Source organism: Poecilia formosa, unplaced genomic scaffold (assembly GCF_000485575.1).
Source record: "Poecilia formosa unplaced genomic scaffold, Poecilia_formosa-5.1.2 Scaffold561, whole genome shotgun sequence".
In the NCBI taxonomy this organism is placed as follows: domain Eukaryota; kingdom Metazoa; phylum Chordata; class Actinopteri; order Cyprinodontiformes; family Poeciliidae; genus Poecilia; species Poecilia formosa.
Genome location: NW_006800500.1, coordinates 41282 through 48498, shown reverse-complemented (window position 1 = coordinate 48498; position 7217 = coordinate 41282). Strand labels below are relative to the sequence as shown.

Sequence of the window (7217 nt, the reverse complement as noted above, 5' to 3'; positions counted from 1 at the left end):
GTAGAGCTGGTCCAGTGTTCCACGACCAGGACAAAAACCACACTGCTTTTCCTGAATCCGAGGTTCGACTATCCGCCGGACCCCTGAATAGACCTGCCAGGGAGGCTTAAGAGTCTGACCCCTCTGTAATTGGAGCACACCCACTGGTCCCCCTTTTTGACCAAGGGAACCTCCACCCCAGTCTGCAAATCCAGGGGAACTGCCCCCGATGTCCATGTGATATTGCAGAGTCGTGTGAGCCAACACAATCCTACAGCATCCAGAGCCTTAAGAAACTCCGGGCGGATCTCACCACCCCCAGGGCCCTGCCACCAAGGGGCCCTGCCACCCCGGGGCCCTGCCACCGAGGAGCTTTTTGACCACCTCAGCGACCTCGTCCCCAGAGATTGGAGAGCCCGACCCAGAGGCCCCAGGCTCAGCTTCCTCAACGGAAGGCATGTTGGTGGGATTGAGGAGGTCTTCGAAGTATTCCGCCCACCGGCCCACAATGTCCCGAGTTGCGGTCAGCAGCACACCATCCCCACTATGAACAGTGTTGGTGCTGCACTGCTTCCCCCTCCTGAGATGCTTGATGGTGGACCAGAATCACTTTGAAGCCGTATGGATGTCTTTCTCCATGGCCTCTCCAAACTCCTCCCACGCCCAGGTTTTTGCCTCAGCGACCACCCGAGCCGCATGCTGCTTCTCCCGCCGGTACCCATCAGCTGCTTCTGGAGTCCCACAGGCCAAAGAGGCCTGATAGGACTCTTTCTTCAGCCTGACAGCATCCCTCACCGAAGGTGTCCACCAATGGGTTCGAGGGTTGCCGCGGCGACAGGCACCAACAACCTTGCAGCCACAGCTCTGATAAGCCGCCTTGGCAATGGAGGCACGGAACATGGTCCATTCAGACTCAATGTCCCCCACTTCCCCCGGAACGTGTTCGAAGTTCTGCCAGAGATGGGAGTTAAAGCTCCGTCTCACAGGGGACTCCACCAGACATTCCCAGCAGACCCTCACTACACGTTTGGGCCTGCCAGGTGTGACCGGCTTCCTCCCCTACCACTGGAACCAACTCACCACCAGGCAGTGGTCAGCGGACAGCTCCGCACCTCTCTTCACCCGAGTGTCCAAGACATACGGCCGCAGATCCAATGAAACGATGACAAAGTCGATCATCGAACTGCGGCCTAGGGTGTCCTGGTGCCAAGTGCACATATGGACACCCTTATACTTGAACATGGTGTTCGTGATGGACAATCCGTGATGAGCACAGAAGTCCAACAACAGAACACCACTTGAGTTCAGATCGGGGGGCCGTTCCTCCCAACCATGCCCCTCCAGGTCTCACTGTCATTGCCCACGTGAGCATTGAAGTCCCCCAGCAGAACAAGGGAGTCCCCAGGAGGGGCACTCTCCAGTACCCCCTCTAAGGACTCCAAGAAGGGTGGGTAATCTGAATTGCAGTTTGGCTCGTAAGCACAGACAACAGTCAGAACCCATACCCCCACCCATAGGCGGAGGGAGGCTACTTTCTTGTTCACCGGGGTAAACCCCAACGTACAGGCGCTGAGATGGGGGTCAACAAGTATGCCCACTCCTGCCCGGCCCCTCTCACCGTGGGCAACTCCAGAGTGGAAGTACGTCCAGCCCCTCTCAAGGAGACTGGTTCCAGAACCAGAGCCATGCGTAGAGGTGAGACCGACTGTTTCTAGCCAGAACCTCTCAGCCTCACACACTAGCTTTGGCTCCTTCCCCACCAGAGAGGTGACATTCCACGTCCCAAGAGCCAGTTTCTGCAGCCGAGAATCAGACCACCAGGGTCCCCTCCCTTGGCTGCCGCCCATAACACAATGCACCCGACCCCTTTGGCTCCTCCGACAGGTGGTGAGCCCATTGGAAGGGGGACCCACGTCTCCTCTTCGGGATGAGCCTGGCTGGGCACCATGAGTAAAAGCCCAGCCACCAGGCGCTCGCCATCGTGCCCCACCTCCAGGCCTGGCTCCAGAGGGGGCTCCGGTGACCCGCGTCCAGGCGAGGGAACACTAAATCCAAAGTTGTTCCTCATCATTGGGGTCTTCAGGCTGCGCTTTGTCTGGTTCCTCACCTACGACCTGTCTGCCTTGGGTGACCCTACCAGGGGCATAAAGCCCCAGACAGCATAGCTCCTAGGATCACTGGGACACTCAAACCCCTCCACCACGATAAGATGGCAGCCCAAGGAGGAGTAACTGACAATGAATTTGTGCTGAAAGTTCTCGATGTTGTGTTGGCTCAGTGACGTTCATGAATGTGTCGCTGCAGTCTGTCGCTCCTCACATGTCAAGCTCTTCATCCATGACAGACACAAAAAAGCTAGCTAGCTAGCAAGGATACTAGCCTCTACTTAGCATTAGCCTCAAGCCGATGCTAACTGTTGCTTGAAATGGCAGTAAGGAGATTAAATGTCAGAACATTCAGACCTGAGATGATCGTATCTGACACAATAACTGATTTAAGACATTTTCTGGATGCACCGCCTGCTGTCCCTCAGACCTGGACCCATCCACAGCAATCCGGTCTGGTCCGGTCCACTGAGCATGCTCAGAACACCCTGATGGGTCAGACAGCCTGATGGAGGAAACAGAGAACATCTCTGATCATTTTATATCATTAAAGAAAATAAATGAAGAACAGGACCAAACGGCAGGATGAGTTTCAGCTCATCGGTATCTGCCTTCTACAGGATGTTGAAGGTTCTGGTTCTGGACGAGTCCAGCCCAGCAGGAGGCTGATGAAGGCAGGCAGAGTGCAGGAGATTGAACCCAGATAAGATTCTGTTTTTTCTCCCAGCAGGAAGCCGAGAGTCTGCAGAGCTTCATCAGACTCACAGGAGGCTGAAATCAGGCTGTCTGTATTCAGCTCCACAACATAAACATGAGGCCTCTTCCTCCTCCTCACAACTGCCATCATCATCATCACCATCGTCGTCATCATCATCATCATCATCATCACCATCACCATCGCCTCCTTTTGCCTCGGCTCAGTTATTTACCTGAAGACATCCCATCATGGGAATCCATGCAGCTCTGAAACAACAATCTGTACGTCAACTATAACTCTGATCCCAGAGCATGACACCCCCTCTACCGCCTGGGAGCAGGGCCCAGACGCCCCCCTTCCTCCAACCATCTGGAAACCGCTGACTTCAGTGTGCTACCAGCTGATGTCTAAAGTTGACGGGAAGTTTGAAAATGTTACAGGCAGACATGAACCACATCTATACATAAAAACAAGCCTGGAGGGAAGCCAGGAGGCCGCCAGGCTGATAAACCAGGAGGTTGTTGAAGATGATGATGATGATGATGATACCTGAACACCAACAGCATTTCCTGCAGCGTGCCAGGACTCGGGTCTGAATCATTCAGAGCATCAGCAGCAACCCCAGAACCACTTCAATACCAAGTTGCCGTCTCAGCTGATGGGGCGCCAACTAGTGGTGGCACCCTGAAGCACAACTCCTGTCTCAGATTTCCAGACCAACATGTGACAGGTTGCTCTCATGATGTGCTAGTATCCATGCTAGCTAGCACTTAGCAGCCAAGGAACGTTGACAGCGTTGGCTCAGTGGTGGGGTAGGTAACCCTAACCCCCCGCCCCTCCCCCAGGCTAAAGGTTCTCGAGATCAGAACCAGGCTAAAGGTTCTGGAGATCAGAACCAGGCTAAAGGTTCTGGGTTCTGGAGATCAGAAGCAGGTTAAAGGTTCTGGAGATCAGAACCAGGCTAAAGGTTCTGGGTTCTGGAGATCAGAACCAGGCTAAAGGTTCTGGGTTCTGGAGATCAGAACCAGGTTAAAGGTTCTGGAGATCAGACGTTCATGAACTCAGAGATAATTTCCTCCTGCAGATGTTTGGGTCCACAGACCTGGTCAGAACCAGCAGACTGGTGAATGAACTGGTTGGACTGGGAGCCCCCCACCTCCTTTCACTCACACTTCATTTATTTGAAGTTTTAATCTCATTATTAAGTGTTTTGTGGAGGGGGGTGAGAGCAAGGGGTGTTACTGACAAAGGCCCCTGTCCAGGAACATTTAGTGCGATGTTCCGGTGGTGGCAGCAGGGAGGGGGGGTCAGCAGATGGATGCCAGATTAACCCGCCCATCACTCCCCATTCTCCACACTCCTCGCCTTTTCTCTCCCTCTCCATCTCCACAAAAGTTTCTCTCTTGTCTCCCTAAATCTTCCCCAACTCTTATCACCCCCCACCACTCTGTTACCCCCACTTGCCCCCACCCTGCTGCCCCCCTGAGCCTCTTTTATTGCTCATTTCAGCGATGAAGACGAGGCAGCGCGCCTCGTCAGCCAGAAAGCAACAGCCATGAATTCATGGGCTGGAAGGCCTTGATCCTTCGTGGCCCCCCGCCGCCGCCGGGGGAGGGGCGCCATTGTTCAGCAGTATATTGGCTTGTCTATTACCCCCCTATTTCTCCTCGCCCCCAGCCCCCCCGCACACACACACACAGCTGCTGAAAAGAGCCATTTATCGCCCCCTCCCTCCACAAACACACTTTGATTCTTTCAGTCACAGAGACGGCAACAGTAGCAGAAGGTGGCGGGTCGCCACAAAGACGGCCATGAAATTCAATTAGCATCCAGCGCTAATTCTCTCTGCCTCTAAGGGGACCAACTAGTCTGTCAGGCCCAGAGCTGAAGACCCGGCAGAACCAGGACTGGCCCAATTACCACTCTGACCTGCTGACAGAAGCAGCAGGAGAAAGTCCACAGGTTCAGTAAAAATGAGACCATGAAGACAGATATGAACGTTTATGATACATTGCTTTTAGTTCTCACTGTTTGAGTCACTGAGCTAAAAGGAAGGAAAGCAGTTTAGATATCCTGCAGATTTCTGGTGAAGCATAATTGTATGAAGCAACATTTTACTACCAGTCCTGAAAAAGATAAGCTGCACACCTTCAGGATTGATGTTTAAAACTTATACTTTTAGCAGTAGCCTCAGCTAAATGCTGTGTTGGTCTAGAGATTTAGTGCTAGCAGAACTAATGTTTGTGAATAGTTCTTTAGGGTTAGTGCAGCTAAGTTTTTAAATAATGGTGCTCTCTAGTTGTTAGCAAACTAGATCGCTAACATTAGCACAGCTAATGTTTTCACACTAAGTAGCTAGTGTTGGCACTCAAGTTAACTAATGTTAGCACACTACTTAGCTAATGTTAACACACTGGTTCATCATGTTGTTTGTGCCAGCTGTGCCCATCAGCCTCAGGATATTGCAGACCAAAGTTAATTGTTTCTTTCTTGTGCATGTTGATGTTTTGAGATGTGTCCTGTAAACGTGAGAGAGAAGCCGATCTTTTTCTACCATCAGCCTGCAGCTCACATAGATCCACAGCCTGCTTTCAGCAGAACCAGCTGATCTGAACTTAAGCCTTTAGACCAAAGTCCAGCTTTCCAGGCTTTTGGTCCCAATAAAGCAGCATTCTGATGTTGGTCCTCATAATGGTGAGAAAACCAGTATGTGTGTGCTGAGCAGGTCTGGATCACTGCTCCTCTTCATCAGGGGTCATGTTTATACTAAAAAAACGCTCTTTCTGTGCGCTGACCTGTTAGAGATGGTTTGACCTCAGTTTTTCTTCCTTTTTTACGGCGATAATATTAATAATGCTCTCAGTGAAAAGAGAATCGGCTCCCTGAACAGAAGCCCTTCAGGCAGAAGATTAGCGCTCGTCACTCATCTGGAGGACAAAGTCACTCCGTTCAATAGCTTCATTTTCTGAGCTGCCTCGGAGTAATATTCATCTATTCATTTCTGAGCCGAGGCTGTAAAAGAGGCAGAGAAATTCAAAGAGCTGGTGAGGATTTTATTCATGAGGGGAAAACATGGTCTGAACCTTGATAGCGCCCCCTACAGGCCTGAAATATCTGAAATATCTGTCAGAGATCTGAAGGATAAATTCTTGATAATTAAAAAATGAGCAGCTTCCTGCCTAACAGCCTCATTAAGTCGTAATTAATTCATCTCTGAAATATTTGATGTGAGAAAAGCCAATATTGAAACCAATAAGCAGCAAGAAAACCCATTCAGGATGACTGGATGACTGGACCAGCACCAGCACAGCAGAACCAGCAGAGCAGAACCAGCAGACTGGTCCCCTGCACACCAAACACATACACATCATACACATACACCAAAATAAAGATTTTATCTGCTTAGTAGCAAAACAAACTGATTTAATTTAGTGATTAATTATGTTTATCCATAAGTAACAGCATTAATGCTCAAACTCAGATTCATTAGCTTAGCACATTTCAGCAACAAGGCTTAATAAAACACAACAACCAAATATGAAACAAGCAATAAGCATTCCATATGATCAAATTCCACCGTCAAAATCACCACATCAATATATTGATCAATGTTCCAGTTACTGATAATCAAAGCAGCTTCAACCAACCTGAAAGGAGCTCAGGGTTTCAGCTATTTTTTCAGTTTTCTCGATGTTTGTTCCAGATCTGTTGAGCATAGAAGCTGAGTGCTGCTTCTCCATGTTTGGTTCTGATTCTGGATGTAGCGCAGAACCAGAACCAGAACCAGCAGCTTGATCCAGCAGCAGATCTTTAATCTGTTCAGTGATTTATAAACGACCAGCAGTGAAGGAATGTAGAACTGGATGATGTAGAACTGGGTGGTGTAGAACCGGGTGGTGTAGAACCGGGTGGTGTAGAACCAGGTGGTGTCTCTACCCTCCTGGTTCTAGTCAGATCTCCAGCTGCAGCTTCTGGTCGTCAGTCTGACCTGCTGCAGGAATCAAAGCCACTAAATCCTGGATGAGTTTCTCTGGTCAGAGACAGAACCAGCAAAGATCAGGAATGTTTTCTCTAACTGTTGCTGAACATAATGAGCAGATAATAGGCCTTCATCACCTCCTCCTCCTCCTCTGGCTAACATCCGTCCTCTCAGAACCAGAACCAGCTGCTCTTTGTGCCACTACAATACGGAGCGAATGTCGAGGGCTGCGCTGTAAAAACGGGTCCATCTGTCTGCAGGAACTCCCCCAGCTGAGCCGCGCTGTGTGTTTGTGTTTTTGTGTGTGCATGTGTGTGTGTGTGTGTGTGTGTGTGTGTGTGTGGCTCACACCCCGACCTCGCTAACTGGTGTATAATTGACTCCCAGTTGTTTTCACACAGTGGCTCCACTAACACAGCGTGACTTCTAATGGACAGCAACACAATGCTCACTCATT

General features: G+C 50.3%; 1 long non-coding RNA gene across 1 annotated transcript; it reads left to right on the top strand.

Moving 5' to 3' along the window:
• Positions 1 to 3708: 3708 nt before the first annotated feature.
• Positions 3709 to 6799, top strand: LOC107834249 (uncharacterized). The gene is made up of 3 exons (XR_001660038.1): positions 3709 to 3721; positions 4650 to 4652; positions 6623 to 6799. It is a non-coding gene; the product is annotated as an uncharacterized LOC107834249 (long non-coding RNA).
• Positions 6800 to 7217: the final 418 nt, after the last annotated feature.